At 56.3% G+C, this 22,107-nt stretch overlaps 2 non-coding genes across 2 annotated transcripts; one reads left to right on the top strand and one right to left on the bottom strand.

The window, feature by feature from the left end:
* Positions 1 to 5,202: 5,202 nt before the first annotated feature.
* On the bottom strand, positions 5,203 to 5,276 carry TRNAT-UGU. The gene has a single exon. It is a non-coding gene; the product is annotated as a tRNA-Thr (tRNA).
* Positions 5,277 to 9,472: 4,196 nt separating this feature from the next.
* On the top strand, positions 9,473 to 9,544 carry TRNAQ-CUG. The gene has a single exon. It is a non-coding gene; the product is annotated as a tRNA-Gln (tRNA).
* The last annotated feature ends 12,563 nt before the right edge of the window (positions 9,545 to 22,107 follow it).

Genomic DNA, 22,107 nt, shown 5'->3' with positions numbered 1-22,107 from the left:
GTGGCTGCCCTCACAGCGGCGGCGGCCACAGATTGGCTCAATCTGAACAGAGGTCAATGTACCACTAGGTGAGACAGGCCAATTTTAGGGAGCTTCCTCTGAAGGTGAGCAACTGTCCCCAGAACTTACTGACAGGAGCTTTAAAGTATTTGCAAGTGTGCATGACCAGCATGTGCAGAGCAAAGGCTGCCCAGGGGCACTGTGTCAGGCTCTGGCACCGCTTGAGACAATGGACCATCTTCAGCCACCAGGTAACCTAGGATCTGAGACAGGAATGGGGTAAGGAAGCAAGTCAAGCTGAGCAAGGCAGGCAAAAATTCATCTCGCCTTCATGGGTGCTTGCAATGATGCTCTTTTCGTGTGCCAGGGCTGACAAAAACTTCCCAGACAGAGAAGCAGCAGGCCCAAAAAAGTGCTATTCGGGTGCTGACTTAGCTCTTTATGCTATTATGTGCCAGCAATGCCCCTCTGCCAGGTACATTGGCCAAACCAGGCAGTCTCTACGTAAAATAATAAACGGACACAAATCAGACATTGAGAATTATAACATTCAAAAACCAGTCAGAGAACACTTCAACCTCCCTGGTCACTTGATTACAGACCTAAAAGTTGCAATATTACAACAAAAAACCTTCAACAACAGACTCCAATGAGAGACTGCTGATTTGGAATTAATTTGCAACATGGACACCATTAAATTAGGCTTGAATAAAGACTGGGAGTGGATGGGTCATTACACAAAGTCAAACTATTTTCCCATGTTTATTTGTCCCCCCACTGTTACTCACACCTTCCTGTCAACTGTTGGAAATGGGCCATCCCAATTATCACTACAAAAGGTTTTTTTCTCCTGCTAATAATAGCTCACCTTAGCTGCTCACTCTCATTATAGTGTGTATGGCAACACCCATTTTTTCATGTTCTTTGTATATCTATATCTTCCTGCTGTATTTTCCACTGCAGGCATCCGAGGAAGTGGGTTTTAGCCCATGAAAGCTTATGCTCAAATAATTTGTTAGTCTCTAAGGCACCACAAGTGCTCCTTGTTCTTTTCGCAGATAAATGAATGGAGGTTAAGTCCATGAATGGCTATTAGCCAGGAGGGGTAAGGAATGGTGTCCCTAGCCTCTGTTTGTCAGAGGGTGGAGATGGATGGCAGGAGAGAGATCACTTGATCGTTACCTGTTAGGTTCAGTCCCTCTGGGGCACCTGGCATTGGCCACTGTTGGCAGATAGGATGCGGGGTTGGATGGACCTTTGGTCTGACCCAGTATGGCCATTCTTATGGTCTTATAAAGGGAGGGGCAGAGCCTTGTGGCAAAGTTTCTGTGGTGTAGGGGTTATCATGTTTTCCTAACACGCAAAAGGTGCCTGGTTTGAAACCAGGCAGAAACATGGTGGCTTATTCCCAGCTCCTACTGGCCTGTCCCTGCTGTTGTAGGAGCAGCAGTGATTTCTATGCTCAAAAGTTCTCTTATACTTCCCCTGCTCCCACTTTTGTCTCCTCTCCTCTCTCTGAATGCCTGTGAAGTGGCTTTCTCCCTCCCGCTCCCTCCTGGAATGCTGGTGGGATGAATGGGCTGGTTGAAGAGCAGAAGAGCTCCCAGGTAGACAAGGTGTCTGGGACTCTAATTAGGCAGCACTCACGCACCCAGAGCATGGACACTGCCCAAGGTGGAGTGTGACCAACCAGATGCAGCCAAGTCATCTCTAGTCGCAGGCCATGAGGTGCAGGCCCTTAAAAGGGGAAGGGGCCCTGTGCTCAGGAGAGCACTCACAAGCTTGTAGCTCCAGTGAGGCCCTTTGCCCGGAGCGCCTGGCCAGTGGTTCTCTGCGTTGTATTTCATTGTGCCTCAGGGAGACTTACCTTCATCGCACCGTCCATAGCTGCGCTGTGGGACACTTACCTTGCAGAATCCTGACATCTCCAGCGCTGTGCCTGTCCTGGGAGCGTGAGTATGCGAGTGCGAGTGTGACTCCCCCCCGCCCTGCTTATTTTGAGCTTAACTGTCAGTATAATAAATGTGCTGCTTTCTGCCAAACTCTGGTGGGTCATTAGTCCTCCCTTTGCTTACTGGCTGGCCCAATTTTGGGTAACACCTGCGATAACCCCAACCCTGCATGGCAGAGGGTGGTGAAATGAGCTGAGGAAAAAGCCTTGGCATCAGCAGGGGAAAGCTAGAGGATCTTGGCCAGTCACCTTTTGAAGCCTTGTGGCTTGGCTTCCTCTGCCCTTGGATGTTGGCCTATGGCGGCCGGCTCTTCTGCGTGACTTGGCCAATGGGCGCTGCGGAGTCGGTACTCGGGGCAGGGGCAATGAATGGAGACACTCCCCCCACCCCAGGGGATGCTGGGACATGCCGGCCATTTCTGGGAGTGGCACAGAGGGACGGAGGCAGAGTGGGCAGGGAGCCACCTCAGTGCTGCTGGCACATCTCTGCACACCCATGGGGGGAGGGGAGCAGAGGGCCTCCATGTGCTGCCTGAGGTAGGGGCAGTGCACAGAGCTGCCTCCCCTCCCGGGTCTATTACAGGAGTGGGTGGGTGGGGTCTTTTGGCCTGCGTGGTGCAGCAGGTCGGACTAGATGATCACACTGGTCCCTTCTGACCTTAAAGGCTCTGAGTCTAAAAGGGAGAGGGAAGTAAAGGAAATACTTTTTCAAGAAGTTAACCAAACATTGTAATGCCAGGATAACTCCAACAGCTCATTGTATAGTCCCACCCCTTTCTTCTTTCATTGTGTGTTGAGTGACCCACAGCACATGGATTCTGTCATTCCATTGATAAAGTGATACAACATGATTGAAATTAAACCAGCTCCCAAAGGAGAGAATATCACATCCCTGTATTGGCTGGGAATTGAACCCAGGTCAACTGTTTAGAAGGCAGCTATGCTCACCACTATACCACCGGCAAAAGTGTTCCTTATGCTTGCCCAATGAGGCTAGACCAGCATTGAGGCATTTTTCTGCCTGTTAAAATGTACTGGATGCTCATCACTTAAAAAAAACACACCTCCATCTTCACCTGGGTTTGAATCATCAGCCTTTCAATTAGCCACCAAAGTTGTTAATCTCAGGGTATGTCTACACTACGGGATTATTCCGATTTTACAGAAACTGTTTTTTGGAAACAGATTGTATAAAGTCGAGTGCACACGGTGACACAATAAACACATTAATTCGGCGGTTTGCGTCCATGTACCGAGGCTAGCGTCAATTTCCAGAGCGTTGCACTATGGGTAGCTATGCCATAGCTATCCCATAGTTCCTGCAGTCTCCCCCGCCCATTGGAATTCTTGGTTGAGATCCCAATGCCTGATGGGGCAAAAACAGTGTCACGGGTGATTCTGGGTAAATGTCGTCACTCAATCCTCCCTCCGTGAAAGCAACGGCAGACAATCATTTTGTGCCCTTTTCCCTGGATTGCCTGGGCAGACGCCATAGCACGGCAACCATGGAGCCCATTCAGTCTTTTTTCACTGTCACCATATGTCTACTGGATGGTGCTGACAGACGCTTAAAGAAGAGAATGACCTGGGAGTCATTCCCATTTTTGCCCAGGCACCCCCGGCTGATCTCACCGAGGCTAGCCAGGAGCACTCATGGGACAGCGATGACGGATACCAGTCCTACTGTACCGTCTGCCGTCCGCCAGGGAAGGGAAGAGGATGGTGCTGTGTAGCGCTGCAGCACCGTGTCTCACAGCAGCATCCAGTAGACATACGGTGACAGTGAAAAAAGGTGAGAAACAATTTTAATCCCTCAGCTTTCACGGGGCGGGAATGACACATACCCGAACCACCCACAACAATGTTTTTGACCTTTCAGGCTTTGGGAACTCAGCCAAGAATGTAAATGGTTTTCGACAGTGCGGAACTGTGGGATAGCTACAGTCATCAGTCGCCCCTCCCTCTGTGAGTATCCATTTCATTCTTTGGCTTTCTGGTACACTTGTCTCAGCTCCTTAAGTTTCAGCACTGTGTTGAGTCCCTACTGTAGCCTCTGTCCATCATAGCCTTGGAGATTTTTGCAAATGTTTTGGCATTTTGTCTTTTGGAACGGAGTTCTGATAGAACGGATTCATCTCCCCATGCAGAGATCAGCTTCAGTATCTCCCGCACGGTCCATGCTGGAGCTCTTTTTGGATTCTGGGACTGCATGGTCACCTGTGCTGATCAGCGCTCCACGCTGGGCAAACAGGAAATTAAATTCAAAAGTTCACGGACTTTTCCTGTCTACTTGGCCAGTGTATCCGAGTTCAGATTGCTGTCCAGAGCGGTCACAATGGTGCACTGTGGGATAGCGCCTGGAGGCCAATACCGTCGAATTGCGCCACACGAACCCTAATCCAACATGGCAATATCGATTTCAATGCTACACCCCTCGTCGGGGAGGAGTACAGATATCGGTATTAAGAGCCCTTTATATTGATATAAAGGGCTTCGTTGTGTGGACGGGTGCAGGGTTAATGTGATTTAATGCTGTTAAATTCGATATAAACTCGTAGTGTTGACCAGGCCAGAGAGAGCAGCAGGTTTCCCTATTGTGTCCCGCTCTTGTTTTCTTGACTAGTTTCTCCTCTGCACCAACTTGCTCTTTCGCTTTGGGAGCCTGGTTAGCTCAGTTGGCAGAACATCAGACTTTTAATCTGAGGGTCCAGGGTTCAAGTCCCTGGTCAGGTGATAAACTACTCCCCAAGATCTTACACTGTCTTGCTGGAGTCCTCTTGGAGGTTACTTTTTCTCTGCAGGATTTTTCCTTTCCTCAGAAGGGCCTTTTTGTGTTGTTGGGTTTGAAGGGGCAACTTCCTGACAGCCCCTCTGTCCTTGCAGCCTGAAGGAATAAAGGCCTCTGGGCATAGAGCATGTTCCTCCCCTGCACACACACACACACACACACACACACAGAATATCCCTAAGGAATTAGAATCACCTGCTGCCTTCCCCTGTCCTGCTGGATCCCCAAATGAAGATGCTCTTCAGCCTAAACCCACGTCCCCCCTGTTCCCAGTGCCCTCAGACCCAACCTCAGTCCCTCCTATGCTCACTGCTCCTCACTCCCAACCAGAGCCTGCTCCTCTTCACCCTTCTCCTCAATCCCAGTTTAAACAGCCACACTGGGCTGGACCAAAGGCCCACCTAGCTCTGTGTTTTGTCCTCTGTCAGTAGCCAATACCAGGTGTCCTAAAAGTTAACCAACAAGGCACCACTGGGAGTTGAACCCAGGATCTGCTGTTTACAAGACAGGTGCTTTAGCCAGCTAAGCCATGGTGCCTGCCTGTGGCTAAAACACACTGTCTGCCCACACCTGACTCTCTGCCATCCCCACTGGGGCCTGACAAGCTTTGCTTGTGTTTGAATTCTGCAAAGCAGAGGAGCAGGTGACGTTTTCCTTGCAAGCTCTGTGTGTGTGTGTGAATCTTTGGCCAGGTCTGCACTGCAAAGTTATTTCAGCATCATTATATTGCTCAGGTGTGTGAAAACACACAACGCTCCTCGGTTGGCAGCTTTTGGCTGGTGCACACACTGCAATGCCACGTCTGGCGACAAAATTGCCCTGTTTTGGTGACAAAATAAAACCACCTTGACGAGAGGCCTAGAGCTTTGTGCAGCAAACTTAAAGTGACAAATTTTCAGTGTAAATGCTGCTGGTCATTATATCACTATAATGGCCTCCACCAGTATCCCATAATGCCCGCCGTGAACTCGCCTGCCCTGCATTCCTGCTACAGAGGCTGGGCCCTCCTTTCAGAGCCCTCCCATTTTTAAAAGTCCTGGGGTGTTGTTCTCCCCCTGTTCAGGCACCCCTGGGGCCCTGCACTTCACACAGCTCTCCCTGATTTCAGCTGTTAGTGAGGGAGCCTCACTGCTAGCGCAGACTGGGCAGTTTCTTGCATGACAGACACTGTCCCAAAGCAGGACTAAAATTTGGGACTAGATTCATAGACTTAAGGTCAGAAGGGACCATTATCTCACCCATCCACTCCTGTAACAAAACCCTAACCTATGTCTGAGTTACTGAAGTCCTCAAATCGTGGCTTAAAGACCTCAAGGTGCAGGGAATCCTCCAGCAAGTGACCCGAGCCCCACGCTGCAGAGGAAGGCGAATGTCCGAGAACAATTCTAGGGGCAGGTGAATGCAGAGCAATGACACTGGAGGTGCCCAGACCTCCAATGGGGGCAGCGTGGAAATTAATAATGGGAAGATCATTTGCGAAATTAGTCGTCACTGACAAGCTTTGTCTCTGTTCCTGTTTCACACTGTGGTGTTAGTTAGAGGAATCAGTACAGATTTGTACTATATTAATTAAACACTTAATTTTATTTACCCAAGCCAAAAACTTAGTGTCACTTATTTTTTCTCTGTCCTATCAAGAATGAATTGAATTTCGTGACTTTCTGGAAAGTGCAGCGAGATGAAATGTGGGGAATTCAGTCTGTGTGTTTGTGAGCTGATGTTTTCCTCTCACAGGTCAGTGCCTGCATTGAAATACCAAGAGGGATCTAAGGGCTGGTGTACGCTGGGCACTGAACTGACAGAGTGACGTCTCTCAGGGTGTGAACCCCCCAACCCAACCCAACCCAACCCAACCCATAGAGTTAAGGTGACCTAAGCCCTGGTTAGATAGTGGTAAAGAAAAGGAAGAATTGTTCTGTCAATGCAGCTATTACAGGGATGGGAAAACCCCTCCAATCACTGTTTACTCCAAAGTGCTATAGCAATGCCACAGCAGCATTTTAGGTGTCCACAGAGTGAAAGTAGATCTGGCTCCAGTTTGCACTGTGGATGCTCAGGCACTAAGATTAGAGTGATAATAACAACAGCACAGTGCTTGTGTAGTTGGCAGGATTTGAACCTGTGCGGGTGACGCTAATAGATTTCTAGTCCATCGCCTTAACCACTCGGCCACAACTACTTGACATACAATTATTCCACTACATGATGATTCTGTTCTCACTGAATTGTCACTTCAAATTGCTCAGACCAGCTTCCCAGCACGCTCATGACTGCGCATCAGTGTAAGTGTGCCCTTGGGTGAACAGTGAGAATTCCTGCCCATTTCCTTCCAGCTGGAGCAGGATGAGAGTGTGTTTGTGTGAACGACATTGCTGTAGATTGTTGTTCATTCCCCACTCTGACAATTCAGACAGTCCCTTTCCTAGTCAAATCTCCAGCACATTGTTCCAGGGGCAGGATTTCTCTGGGGCACTGAAATATTTCAGGGGGCTGGTGCGTGAACTCAGCCTTGCATTCCACCCTTGATGTTACATGGACTAACAGCAGCAGCAGAAAGAAAGAGCTGAGCCAATAGCTTCCTGCCAGGGATGCAGGTGCCACAACCCTCTGTCTGACCATTGCCATTGCAGGAGAGAAGGGTTCACTGGAATCGAATGCCCTGGTTCAGACCAGAGACACAGGAAGATTTCACTGTTCATGGATCTGTGCAAAGGAAATTGTGTCTCTGTGAAATTGAGGTGGGAAATGAAAAGTCCACGTGGTGGCCCAATGCTCTAGGGAATGTGGGTGAAGGACTCGGGCTGAGAAATGATTTAACAGGGGTTGTTTCAATGTATTGCCCCGATTAAAATCGATGGCTAAAAGGCAGCCATGTTGTTAGCACTTGTACCGGTGTTGGGACATCCCAGTGGGTGTCAAGTCCATTGCCTTCACCAGGGGCAGTCAATTATTTTATCAAGGTACAAATTTCTTGGCCAAGGTATAGTCAAGGTCTAGACGCCAGAGAAAATAATGCACTGCTGATGAGAAGAAGTACATAAAAAGATTTTGCAGCCACCATGGGCATAACAATGATGTGCCATGTTTCACTCTCCTTTCCCTTTGGTGCCACCTCCTTTCCCTTTGGCCTTGTAGTTGACCAAGGGCAAAGCTAAACATCTCCTCAGATACCAGGGAGTGTTTATGTCCATTCCTGCGAGCTACACAGGGGTTTGATGTTGCTGCTTTCAATCCTCTGGCTCTGCCGGGATAAGGAACAATTCAAGCTGTCACTGAACTGAAGGAGGAAGATCAGTTTTTGACAGGAGAGGGACACCTCCTCTTCAAGGAGTTTGGCTGGCAGTCCTGGTCCCCAGGTCTCACCCGTGGGGCTCCAGCAGTTTTGGGACCGGGTCACCCTTGGCCCCACCTGCTGCCCCCAGGCGCTCCCCCCCAGGAGCCCCAGCAGTGCAGCGGAGCTGAGCAGCATCTGCCTGCTCACTCCAATGGCTGCCGGCCCCTCTGCATGGCAGGGCAGGGTGGGTCTGTGCCTCCGCGCGCTTCCCCCACCCCGAGCCCCTGCAGCCAATGGGATGCTGCGGGGGTGATGCCTGGGGGCAGCAGAACGTGGAGGCCCCCCCGCCCACCCCCCCGTTGGCCCCCCCGTAAGCACCGCCCCCCGGACTCCCGCCCCGAGCCGGCACCACCATCCTCCCCACATACCCCCTCCTCCTCCCCGCAAACTCCCTCCCAGAGCCTGCACCCCTCTCCACACACACCTGCCCCCAACTCCCTCTCCCTCCACACACACCCTCCTGCCCACCCTAATCTCCCTCCCAGAGCCTGCACCCCCACCCCTCCTCCTGTTCCCCCTACTCCCTGCCCCAGCCCAGAGCCTGCACCCAGCACCCAAACTCCCAGAGCCCTACAAGGAATTTTTGTACTCAAGGCAAGGGCCAGCTCCAGGCTCTTTGGCTGCGGGTCCTTGAGTCCCTGTCGGAGGGAAGGACCTGCCACTGAATTGCCACCGCCGCTTCATTCATCCTTCGGTGGCAATTCGGCAGCGGGTCCCTGAGTCCCTCTCGGAGAGAAGGACCCACTGACGAACTGCCACCGAAGAAGTGGCAGTGGTAGAGCTGCCGCCGAAGCGCCGCTGATCGTGGTAGAGCTGCGCCCCTCCACTTTCTGCAGCTGAGGCTAGTGCCTCACTCGCCTCGCCCATGTTACGGCGCTGCAAACTCCCTCCCAGAGCCTGCCCCCCAGAACCCCTCCCCCACCCAAACTCCCTCCCAGAGCCTGCCCCCCAGAACCCCTCCCCCACCCAAACTCCCTCCCAGAGCCTTAGGCAGGTGAGGGGCAGAGTTTTGGGGGGCGGGTTCTGGGCGGTGTGAGTGACATTATTGGCCCACTGGGAGGACTGGCACTGGCCCTAAGGTAAATTGAGGTTGAGACCCATGTGTAAAGACCCATGTGTAAATTCACTGGAACTTTTCAAACTCTCCACAGCTTTGCCAATTTTCACCAGGAATTTTTCTCCATTAACAAATTCTCACTTGTTCCCTACCAGTTGGTGACCATTGCACCAGGGGCATGTCAGTCTCAGGGTCCTGATTTCCCATTGACCCTTCCCCCTTCTATTGGGACTGGAAACTAGCCAACCAAAAACCCCACTAAGTTTTAGTAAAGGGCCAACAGTCCCTTACACAAGCCAGCCCTGTGAGAGTCACCAATGTGCAGAGAAGGCAGTATGAGCTGGTCCCATGGTGTAACGGGCAGCACTCAGGACTCTGAATCCTGCAATCTGAGTTCAAATCTCAGTGGGACCTTGTGTTAGCTGGTGGTAAAGATCTGGTGCTCAAAGTGCTTTCCTGTCTCCAGCTATGTAAGAGTGAATCATTTCCCTCCTGCTGGGTGACTCCTCCCTACTGGAGTCAGGTCTTTGGTGGGGGTCTAGAAGTGGCTCTGGGGGTTGGGATTCTCACTGCTTGACCTGATGCCCACAAGTTTGGTGCTTGTGGCCACACTTTTCCTCTTGCCCACATGGCACTTGAAGAAAGCAGGGCCAGGCTTGGTAGGCAGGAGGGAGGAAGAGCAGGGCCGCCCAGAGGATTCCGGGGGCCTGGGGTCTTCGGCGGCGGGGGGCCCTTCCGTTCCGGGACCCGCTGCCAAAGTGCCCTGAAGACCTGCGGTGGGGGCCCCCCCGCTGCCGAATTACCGCCGAAGGGGGACCCGCCGCCGAAGCGCAGTCCGGTCTTCAGCGGAAATTCGGCGGCAGGGGAGGTCCCCGCCGCGGGTCTTCGGGGCACTTCAGCGGCGGGTCCCGGAAGGGAAGGGCCCCCTGCCGCCGAATTACCGCCGAAGACCGAGCTGAACTTCAGCGCGGGTCCGGCCCGTCTTCGGCGGTAATTCGCCAGCGGGGGTCCTTCTGCCCCGGAGCGAAGGACCCCCGCCGCGAAGACCGGGAGCGAAGAAGCTCCTGCGCCCGGCCCGCAAGAGTTTTCCAGGCCCCCGGAGCGAGTGAGGGACCCCGCCCAGGGGCCCTGAAAACTCTCGTGGGGCCCCTGTGGGGCTCGGGGCCTGGGGCAAAGTGCCCCTCGTGCCCCCCCCTCTGGGCGGCCCTGAGGAAGAGTCCCAGGCTGGAGCCCAGCACACCTCTCCTCCTCTGGGCACCTAGAGCAGAGGCGGCTGGTGCTGACAGCTCTGAGGGAAGGCTTATAAGCCACAGAGCGACTGAGGTCAGGGCCAGAGGAGGGGAGGACCATGCCTATGCATGGACAGCAGATGGCCATGAAGACACCCGGCCAGCCTGCTTCCTGGCCTGGCAAACACCCACTGAAGTCGTGCTTAATCCACTTGCTGATCAGGGGGAAAACCTGTCAAAATCTGTGTGAGGAGAACCCGCTTGGGTCGGAAGGGAGCGAGGAAAAAGAGTGAAAAAAATAACCAGCAAGAGAGAGAGCAAGCGAAAAGAATGTGAAAGGCAGAGAAAGAAATAAAGGGAGAGAAAAAATATTAGAAAAAGAAGGAAAGAAAGCAAGAGCGTGAAAGGTAGAGGGGAAAAAAGAAAGCAAGGACATACAAGCTAGAGAAGGAAAGGAATGAAAAAGAGCAAATGAACCACAAGTGCTAGCTGAAGCTGGAATGAGAGAGTCAGAGAAAGGACAGACTGACCCGTTAAGCAAGGTTGCACCCAGATTCTCCATGTTGGGGAACAGGCCCCATTTCCATCCTGGCCCTGCTTGGCGGGACCATCCATAGGTGCCTATTGGCACCCCCATGCTCTGTGGAGGGGGCAAGCCCCAAAATACCCTCCCCTCGGGACACGGGCTCTCCCCAATCATGACTCCCTTCCTGCACGCTCCTGGGAATGGGGGGGGAAGGTGGGGGGAAGGCGTGTGCTGAGCAGCACCGTGGGTGTCTCTCTGGGGCGAAGGAAGAGGATATTTTTTGTACCAGAAGGAAAGAGCAGGGGGCGGGGGCGTTTGTGGAGCCGGGGCGCACACCAGAGAGAGGAACTGAACACAGCCCAGTGTGAGCCCAGTGCCAGTTGGAGCCCAGACGCCTGCATCTGGAGGACCATCTCCAGAACCTACCTTGATGGTGCTGTCCATCACTGCTCCCACGTGAAGCTTCCCACCTAGACCTCTCTGGACGAGGTGAGGTGGTGCATTGGCAAAGGGGGCTGTTTGAGCGGGGCTCTGTGTGTGTGTGTTTGTGTATATAATTTTGGGAAGTGAAGTCACAAACTGCTGGGGCTGGTTTCCTGTTGGTGTGAGGTTTTTTTTGGTCATCTTCTTGTTTTAGGGCTAGAGCTGGGTGGCTTTCTGCGTTGCCGTTGACAAAGGCAGCGGTACAAGGGGCTCAGGGTGGAGAATCGGGGGGGGGAAGGGTTCACAGGGGGTCACAGGGATAAGAATCACATTTAGCCCTTGCATGGCAATGGTGGTGCACTCACGCACTGCCACGCCTTTTAGTATCACGACTACTTATCTGTACAACAGCAGCACCTACAGAGACCGGGGCAGAATCAAGGCCCCTGTTGTGCCGGGGGCTGCACAGACACAGAGACAGTCCCTGCCCCAGCTGAGATCAGGCCCCGTTGGGCCAGGCGCTGCCCAGACACAGCGAGAGACAGGCCATGCCCCAGAGAGTTTACAGGCTCCACACCCAAAAAGTGGGAGGAGAAACAGAGGCCCAGTGTCACACAGTAGCACTGAGAGTAGAACCCAGGAGTCCTGGTTTCTTCCTGCTCTAACCACTAGACCCCACTCTGCTCCCAGAGTTGGAGACAGAACCCAGGAGTCCTGGCTCCCCAAAAGGGCAGGAGTGGAGTCTAGTGGTTAGAGGAAAGGAAGATGGGTGTCAGGACTCCTAGGGTCCAGTCCCAGCACTGGGGTTAGAGTAGAGTCTCGTACCTTAGCACAGGTGAGGCTGGGAGCCAGGACTCCTGGGTTCTTCCCGTCCCCCCAGAACCGTCTTGCACAGCAGGAGGGGGCTGGGCAGGAAGTGGTGATGGGGTGAAAACTACCAAGAAATGCAAATCCTGGAAGGAGCCTGTGCCAGGAACTGGGTGGTGCCACGGTTCCATCCCCATCTCTACCCCCCCACCCCTTGTCTGGCAATGGATCGTGCCCCCTGTGCCCCCAATCCACCCCTGCAAGCCCTGGGGGGCAGGGAATAGCCATGGTGCTGGGCCCCCCATCCAATTGAAGTATTCAGTGTCACACTGACCCAAGGTGTGTGCATAGAATGGGGATTGTGCATGTGTGTATTGATTGATTGATTGATTTCTGCATGGGGTTTTGTGTGTGGGGAGGGGGTGTTTGTGGCTGTGCAAGTCTGTGTGTTCATGTGGCTGGATTTGTGCATGTGTTTGCATCTGTTAGCAGTTGTGTTGATGTTGGCTGGATTTGTGCGGATGTTTGTGTATATTAGCAATTCTGTGCGTGTGTGTGTCTGGATTCATGCATGTGTTTGTGTATGTTTGCAATTGTGTGTGTGTGCATGCTCTGCTGCCCTCTGCCGGCGCAACAACCGTTTCTCTGTATGTCACAGCCCCCATACCATTCACCCTGGTGGTGATTTCCCCATCTTACAAGGGCTGGCTGGCCTGACCCTTCTCCTCTGCGGAGTGTGGTGGGGCTGCAGCTCACCCCCTGTGGGGCAGGAGTGCCAAGATGCGGGGCACCGGGCTCCGATGCACCTGGAGAGCAGCTCACATGAGGTGGGGCAGGGCACGTGGTGTCTGTTCTGTGTTGCCTGGTGCTGGGCCGTTGCACAATCCCCAGCCGCACAGCGCATCCCGAGAGGGGGCAGGGGGCCAAGCAGATGATCCAGCACGAGAGGGGTGAGGATGTGTGGTTGAGGGGAGGAAAAGCCTTGGGCTGCACTGGGGGAATGCAGAGCAGGGGTGACACCCCAAAAACCTGCAGCAAAGGGATGGACAGGTGGGGTGGGTGGATAGAAGAGGCAGCGAGACTAAAATCTAAAAGGGGAGTGTGAGGTCTGGTGGTCAGAGCGGGGGTTTGGTGGTCAGAATTCCTGGGTTCTATCTCCAGCCCTGGGAGCAGAGTGGGGTCCAGTGGTTAGAGTGTGTGTCGGGGGGTAGCCAGGACTCCTGGGTTCTCTCCCTGGCTCTGACTCTCTCTTGTGCAATCCCTCGGCAGTTACCCAAGTCACCAGCGTGTGTGAGTGGGGGGCTGGGGCCGAGTTGCGACATGGTGTCACGGAGTGTGGGGGAGTCAGGGTCCTGCACCCCCAGCTTCCTGCGATCACAGTGACTCTCAGCCAGCCAGTAAAGCAGAAGGTTTATTTAGACGACAGGAACACAGTCCAACACAGGTCTTGCAGGCACAGATAACAGGATCCCCCCTGTTAGGTCCATCTTGGGGCCCCAGGAGCCCTATAGCCCCCATTGGGGATCAGAGCCCTGTCTGTGCTTCCCTTCTTTCCCCAGCCAGCTCCAGTCTGCCCAACCCCCTCCAGCCCCTCCTCTCTGCTCAGCTTCTTTCCTGGGCCAGGAGGTCACCTGACCCCTTTGTCTCCAACACCTTCAATTGCACCTTTGCAGGGGAGGGGCCCAGGCCATCAGTTGCTAGGAGACAGAGTGTCAGGCATTCGGTTGCACTGGCCTTTTGCTTTGCTAGATACTTAAGAACTGCACTGGGGACACTGAAGCTTCACAGACCCCAGTAAGACCAGTCCCACTTCCTCACACATGGCCCAGAGTCTCATACTGCCCTTTGTTACCCAGCCCGGGGCAGGGTGGGGGATGGCCTGGGAGACCTGCTAAGAAAGGCGCTTCTGGTGGGTTTGTGTGTGGGTCACGCTGCCCCCGGCTGGATAGACCCCTATGGTCAGAACCAGTCTCAGCCAGGGTCAGGCCCTGGAAGCCCAGCCCCCTCTGTCGCCACGGCTATGTCTATTGGTCTCCTGGAAAGGTCCATTCTCATTGGTAGCTGTCCAGTGGCAGTGAGTTCCACAGGCCTTGGCACATGCTGTATGGGGCAGGAGGTCCTTGTGTTGGGAGCAGTGGGAGTGAACTGTGTGCGGTTGTGTCTCTGAGCACAATTGTGAATATTCCAGTGTGTGTGTGATTGTGAGCATGGCTGGGGGGTGTGATTGTTTCTCTCTTTGGGGATGGAGCTAGCATGCCCCTCTGGGTGTGTTGTGTGTGAGTGTTCTTGGGACTGTGTGAGTCCCTTTGTGCATCAATGTGTGTGTCACTTGCTGCAGGATACAAAATCCTGCAAAGCCAACACACACACACACAGCGGGGCTCAGCCCCACCAGCAGGGACACACATGTCTCTCCTGGGCCAGCTTGGACAATTTCCCATCTCGACCCGGCACACTGCTGGTGCCCCCACATGGGGGTGGGCAGCGACTGGGCGGGGGGGGGGCAGATATGCTGGATACAGAAGGAAGCACTTTTGAGAAAATCAGTCAAGGCCCTTAGCAGAGCTGAGACACAGACCCAGTGACCCCTGCACCACCCTGGGAGGGGAGTGGGGTCGAGTGGTCAGAGCAGGGAGGGGGCTGGGCACCAGGACCCCTGGGTTCTATCCCTGGCTCTGGGAGTGGAGGGGGTCTAGAGCAGGAGGACTGGGAGACAGGACTCCTGGTTCCATAGGGGAGACTGTTTTTTCCTGGGCTCCCCTCCCTAGAGATCCCAGCCCCCTAGTGGAGAATGAGTGGGAACAGGGGAAGTTGCTCTCCCACTTCAGAAACATGATTCAACCCCCCCCATGGGCTGTGACATCATGGACCCCCCCCCCCAGGCAGACAGTAGAAGCCCCACCCCATCAGAGAAGGTGGGGTCTAGTTGCACCCACAACAATCCCACTCATGGTTGCAAAGAAACCGCACAAACCACTGCTAGGACAGGATCTGCTGCTCCCACTGCTTTCTTTTTCACCATGAGCTGCTCCCCGCCAGGCACCACACTCCATTCACACACCTTTGGTCAATATGCAGCTCAGTGGCAAACACTGCCCCGAAGTGACTCCGGTGCAGGCACCCACAGCACGAACTCCCCACACCGGATTCTGTCCACACGGAGAGAATTCTCTCCACCGGTCTCCTTCGGTTCATCTCGCTGCTCTCCGTCCTGCCTCCAGACACTGCTCATCTGCATAGCCCCGCCCATGGACACGTGACACCTTCTGTCCTTTTAGTCTCCAGGGACTGAGTTGTCTGCAGGGAGTGAGCACGTCACAGCCGCCGGGCGGGGATTGTCCGTGAGCCCCGTGCTGGGGGCGGGGCTTCAGGGAGAGACCCAGCCCCATAGACGGCCTGGGGCAGGGAGATATTGGGGGGAGGGATGGGGGGCGGGGGAAGGGAGAGACCCAACCCATAGACCTGTAGGGGCAGGAGATCTTGGGGTCAGGAGGGGAGAAGGGGATTGGCAGAGACCCAGCCTGGGGTGCAGGAGGAAGGGGTGGGGTGGAGGGAGACATGTCGGGTGGGGGTGGGGTGTGTGAAATGTTGGTCCAGGGAAACTGAGTCACTCCCAGGACATCGTGTGCAGGGGAGAGCACAGGGGCAGGGAGAGAGCCCCAGCCCCAGAGAGCCCCAGAGGGATATTGGGGGCAGGGGAGGAGATGGCAGAGGAGACACCCATCTCCATAGACCCCCAGAGGCAGGAAATGAGGGGAGAAGGGGGGAGGGAGGGATCCAGCCCTATAGACCTGTAGGGGCAGGGAGATATTGGGGGCAGGAGGGTTGGCAGAGACCCAGCCCGGGGTGCAGGGGCAATGGGGCGGTTTGGAAGGAACTGGGGAGGAGAAGAGACACATGGCAGGACAGGGAAACTGACTCACTCTGAATACATGCAGAGCAGGGCAGGGCGGAGGAAGATCAAGCTGGTCCCAGGGTAATTTCGCGGGGGTCTGATTCCTCACTCAGCCGGGGGGCGCCCCTCTGGGATGAGGAGCCCTGGGGTGGGGCGGGTACAGGGGCTCTGTGTGTGTGTGTGTGTGTGTGTGTCAGGCTGGGGGAGCTGCCTGGGCAGAGGGGCTGGAACCAGGGGCAGCTCCAGGCACCAGCACACCAAGCACGTGGTTGGGGCGGCAAGCTGCAGGGGGCGCTCTGCTGTTCGCTGCGAGGGCAGCAGGCACCCCAGCCCCTCCCCCACTCAGCCCCCCTCCCAGAGCTGGGGGAGAACCCAGGAGTCCTGGCTCCCAGCTCTGCCCCTCCCCACTCTACCCCACCCCCTCCCAGAGCTGGGGAGAACCCAGGAGTCCTGGCTCCCAGCCCTGCCCCTCCCCACTCCACCCCCTCCCAGAGCTGGGGAGAACCCAGGAGTCCTGGCTCCCAGCCCTGCCCCTCCCCACTCCACCCCCTCCCAGAGCTGGGGAGAACCCAGGAGTCCTGGCTCCCAGCCCTGCCCCTCCCCCACACCACCCCCCACCCAGAGCTGGGGGAGAACCCAGGAGTCCTGGCTCCCAGCCCTGCCCCTCCCCCACACCCCCCCCCACCCCGAGCGGGGGGAGCACCCAGGAGTCCAGGCGCCCCGCCCGGGCCCGCCCCCACTCAACCCCCTCCCAGAGCTGGGGAGAACCCAGGAGTCCTGGCTCCCAGCCCTGCCCCTCCCCACTCTGCCCCTCCCAGAGCTGGGGGAGAACCCAGGAGTCCTGGCTCCCAGCCCTGCCCCTCCCCCACTCTACCCCCCTCCCAGAGCTGGGGGAGAACCCAGGAGTCCTGGCTCCCCCATATTTCCATATGGCTCCATCCAACAGCCCCCCCCCCCCGGGTGGGGAGACAGGAGGCCAAGGGAGAAGCAGGCGGGGGGGGGGCAGGGCCGGGCGAGACCCCGGGACACGCGAGTTCGCGTCAGGAGCCGGAGGGGGGCGGGGCTCTCTGGGGGCGGGGCTGAGGAGTTGTGAGGGGAGGTGTCAGGTTGACCCAGGGACCCGCCCTTCCCTGGGCTCGAGAGGACGGAGGTGCCCCGGGGCAGGCTGGGAGTTGTAGTTCCTGGCTCGTCTCAGAGCGGAAGTGCGCCGGTTGCTCGGACAACGCGCTCCCTCCCGGTGCACTCTGGGAAGCGTAGTTCTCTGTCTCTCTCACGCGCGGCCTCTATTGCAGGAGGGGCCGTAACTCGTCCCTTCGCCGCGCCCCCGCCTCCCTGATTGGCGGAGAGAGCGGGACAGAGACTCGGCGCGCGGGGAGGCCCGTTCCTCGCCCGAGGCTCCCTTTGGCGCGCTGCGCCGCTGGGATCCGTGGGATCCGGGCGGGGGCTCGGGCAGAGGCGGGAATTCGGTCCCCGGGGCACTTCGGCGGCGGGTGCCGCTGCGGCGGTAACTCGCCAGCGGGGGGGGGGGGTCCTTCCGCCCCGGAGCGGAGGAAGCTCCTGGGCCCGGCCCCGCAAGGGTTTTCCAGGCCCCCCGGGGAGAGTGAAGGACCCTGCTCCAGGGGCCCCGAAAACTCCAGTGGGGGCCCCTGTGGGGCCTGGGGCAAACTGCCCCTCCTGCCCCCCCCCCGGGCGGCCCTGCCCCACATACCCCCCAGTCACTCATCACACGCTGAGCTAGTTCTTCAGGGGCCCCACTGCCCATCCAGGAGCCCCGTGGGCCTGTGGCCGGGAAGTGAGGGAAGCTCCCCCTTGGGCTGGGCTGGGGGTGGGTGTGACTCTTTTCCTGCCTTGTGTGTGCTGGGCTCACCAAGGCTGTTTGCTCCCTCGGGGTGGGGGGTGGTTTTGGCCACAGGTGACGTGGTTTGCAGCCCGGTGGATGCTGCGGGTGTCTGGAATGGGGCGTGTGTGTTCCCATCGTGCCCCTTCCTCTGCCTGCAGAGCTGAGCACAGACAGGCCTGAGGGGCAGAGCAGGAGCTCTGGGAAGGAGAAGAGCAATATGAAGATGGAGTCTAAGACGAGGCCAGGTGACTTCTGTGGAGGGAGACGTGCTGGACAGCGCCAAGGATTGGGGAGACAACCAGGTGTGAGCCCAGGCTGCAGATTTCTAATTGTAGCTGTGATGGCAGAATGGGAGGAGGGTTGAAGCCGGAGCCCTGGGGTGTGGGAGTAGTGAGAAGAGGAGCCTCGCCACCGTTGCTTTTTCTTTTGTGTTGTGTTTCATACCAAGAGAAAATAAATCGCGGGGACGGAGTCCAGCCCTGAGGTGAGATGGAAAGTGAGCGAGAGCAGTGACTGCGTGAATCCTGTTGATGCCAGGCAAGACCTGCCCAGCTGGGATCAGAGTAGCTGTCTCTGTCGGTGAGATATGTATCTGGTTTGGGAAGGGCTCTGGTCACAGTCCTCCTGGCTCCAGGCAGGGACTTCCTGTTACCTGGGTGTGGGTTTCCAGACTAGCTGTGGCTTCAAGGAGATGATGTTGCCATTTGCGAGGGCTGATCATCTCTGGCCAGGAGTGGTGTGTGCTCCTAGCAGAAAGTTGGATCCATGAGGGTGACTCCTGTTCTGAGTTTCTTTCTTCCTCCGAGGTTTCTCTATGTTGGCCAACTTACACTCAAACTCTCTCTCCTTTCATGGACACCTGTCATGTTCAGTTGCCTGCATCCTCTTCCTCTGCTCCCCTCCCCAGTCTCCTATGGGCTCAGCTGGATCCATCTGCCCCGGGCAAGGTCTCTGCCATATTGGAAAGGATGTGTCCTGCCTGCCAGGATAAGGGGGTTGCTCTTCCAACCTCTATCCTCGGGGAGACCTCATTGGTGTAACTGGGTCACAGCATGAGTGGCCAGTCATGTCTTTGGGGCTGTGGGGTCTGAGACTGAGAGGGGTGGGCTCGTGGTCATGGCTTTGGGCACAGGAGAAGTGGGGCTGGGATTAGAGATTCCCAGAACCCTCCTTATCACCCGCTAGCTCCATTACTGCATCACCCAAAAGCCTCACTCAGGGTCCACTATGCCTCCTTGTGCTGGGCACTGCAGGGACAATCAGAGGGACAGCAGGATGCATGAGGAAATAGATGAGTGTGTGAGGCAGATGGGTGAAGGGGGGTGTGTGGCATACATTGGGGACGGATGGGGTTGAGAGTTGGACGGACAGCGGGACAGATGGAGAGCTGCAGGGACGGATGGTGACGTCACAGGCTGGACTTGTGATGGGTTCAGCTCATGGCCGCTGGCCCTGTCATCTCCTGCCCCCATCTGCCCGTCTGACTCTGCCCCTGTCTCTCGCAGGCAGCACTCAGCAGAGTCTGGCCCTGTCGTTACACTGGTGCCTACATCCAGTGTACACCTGTGTGTTATGTGCTCCTGGAGAGCTCAGGCGGGACAAGCATGCGGCTCACGGCTGCTGAACCAGCTACTCCAAAACTGCCACAGATCTCCCCCTCCTTGGGCAGCAAGACCCTGGCTGGGGGGTTCCCTGTCCCTCCTCGCTGCCAACGCATCCTGCTCAGCACAGAGACCGAGGTCACCTGCCTCCGCCCAGCCTCTAGCTGGAGCTGCTCCAGCCCCGAATTGCTGGTATCCAGCCTGGCCGGAGTTGGTGCGATGTCCTAGCGGAGTCCGTTCTTTCTCCCCGGTAGATGACGATTTTCCCACTGCAGTTAGTTGCTCTTTCTCTGCTTCCCATAGCCCTCCCCAGTGATAGTGACCCCTGCTGGCCAGGCACGAGAGTGTCCTGTAGGGGGCCTCCTTGTAGGAGCAGTGACTCCTGGTGGTGAGGGGCAGCAATGCCTGGCATGTATCCCCCCTAGCATTGCTGCAGCGACCCCTGGTGGCCACTGAGGGCAGTTGCCTATGTGACCCCACCATTGCCATTGTGCCTGTGAGCGCTGGTGGGTAGGTGAGGCAGCGCCCTGTATGTATATGAGCCATTGGGGCAGTGCCCTCTGCATAGCCCACTCTCATCTCGGTGACTCGTGTTGTCCCAGTGGGGCAGTCCCCTGTGTATTTAGTCCCCCCAACCCCTGCCTTGGGCCAGTGACCACTGGTAGCCAGAGGAATCAGTGCCTGAGGTGTGTTTTTCACCTCCCCCAAGGTGGCAGGGTGCCTGGGTCGCCGTGTCAGGCAGTGCCTCAGTATCTTCCAACCCCTTTGTGGCAGTGAGCCCTGCTCCTGGTGTGTGTCACTCCCCCACTAGGGATGTGCACTGGTGGCCAAGTATGGCAGTGCCCTGTGTGTAGCCCCCTCTCTCCCTGCCCCTGCCCCCCAGGGTGACCAGATAGAAAGTGTGAAGAATCGGGACGGGGTGGAGGGTAATAGGCACCTACATAAGAAAAAGCCCCAAATATTGGGACTGTCCCTATAAAATTGGGACATCTGGTCACCCTATCCCTTCTACCCTGAGCCAGGTATGGCAGGCACTGATCCCTGGCATCTCTGTGGGGCAATACCTCTGTATATCCCCAATTGGGGCAGTGACCCCTGTTGGTCAGGTGGGGCAGTGCCCTGTGTGTTTGTCCCCTATTTAGGTAGTGACCCTGGTGGCTAAGTGAGGCAGTGGCCTTTGATTTCCTCTTCTCTCCCAGCCCCTCTCTCTCTGGGGTAGGGCCCCAGTTGGGGCACTACCCGATGTGTATCTCTACTAATTGGAGCAGTGACCTCCTGTGGTGCCCTGGTGTGGCAGTGCCCTATTGATATCTCCTCCCTCTCCCCACACCATTGTGGTAGTGGCCACTTCAGTCAGTGGCCTGTTTATCATCCCCTGCCCCAAACCACCACCATTGCAGCAGTGGCCCTGGTGGCCATGTGCGGCAGTGCCCTGCATGTATCCCCACAACCAGTGCTGCAGTGACCCCAGGTGCCCAGTTTGAGTAGTAGCCTGTGTGTACCTCATCTCTTGGGGCAGTAACGTGTGGGGCCACGTAGGGCAGTGGCCTGTATGTACCATCTCCTCTGGAGCAGTGACCACTGGTGTCTTGGTGCTAAGATGCAGCCACCTCTGGGGTACATGGTGGGGCTGTTTACAGGACAGTGGGGACAGGCCCCCCCGTTCCAGGAAGCAGGGGAATGTCTGGTGTTCAGGGCAGAGCGTTCCACCTTCTATTGAACTGTGATGCTCTGAGCACCTTTCCCTGCATGAAGAAGACCCTGTGTGGCTCCAAAGCTGGTCCAGTAACAGGTATCACCTCACCTGCCTTGTCTCCCTGGTATTCTGGCCAGTGTCCAACTTCCCTTCGCTGTTGGTCCTCAAACCTCCTCCAAGCAACCCCAGTCTCTTAAGATGCCAAACCTCCCCTGGAGCCCAACCCGGGGGGGGAGGCACCCCACCTGAAAACCCTATGGCACCATGGGAGTGGTAGTATCCACTGCCTCCATCTCCCACCAGCCAGGACAGGCCCCACAGCACCATGGGAGTGGTCGTGTCTCCTGCTTCCATTTCCTGACAGCCGCTGCCAGGCAGGGCCCAGACTTCCTGTTTCTGGTGCGAGTCCGGAAGCAGATGCTGCCATGAGGCGATGCTGGGAAGGGTGGTGCTGGTGTCAGGAGAAAGCAGGAGGAGTAGGTGGGGTCTGTGCTACTGTCCCCTAATCCCTGCTCCCTCTGGCACCCAACCCTGAAGCTCTGCACCCCTAACCCTGTGCCCTCCAGTTCCCTAACCCCTGCCTCCTCCCGCACCCGTAATCCCTGCACTGTGCCCCCTTTTCCCTAACCCCTGCACCCTCCTGTGCCAACTTGGGGAAACTGACCTGGATGCACAGATTAGCGGGAATTGCTGATCGCTCCCCCCGCCGCCCCTGTACTCTGCTCCTCCGCAAATCGCTATGGTGCTGTGATAGGGGTGCACGGAGGAACATTGGGGGAGCAGTATCCGCTCATCACCGCTATCTCCCTTCTCTTCCTCCTCCCCCCCATGCTCCTATGCCGGGAGGAGCAGGGAGAAATCTGGGCACCACCCCAAGCAGCACTCCCTGCCAGCCGGGAGCAGTTTCTGACTTTACACCAGCAGCACACACCTCTCTGCTACCGTACAGCACCGCCCTTG

Source organism: Mauremys reevesii, linkage group 17 (genome assembly GCF_016161935.1).
Source record: "Mauremys reevesii isolate NIE-2019 linkage group 17, ASM1616193v1, whole genome shotgun sequence".
Classification (NCBI taxonomy): Eukaryota; Metazoa; Chordata; order Testudines; family Geoemydidae; genus Mauremys; species Mauremys reevesii.
This window is presented reverse-complemented; position numbering and strand designations above follow the sequence as displayed.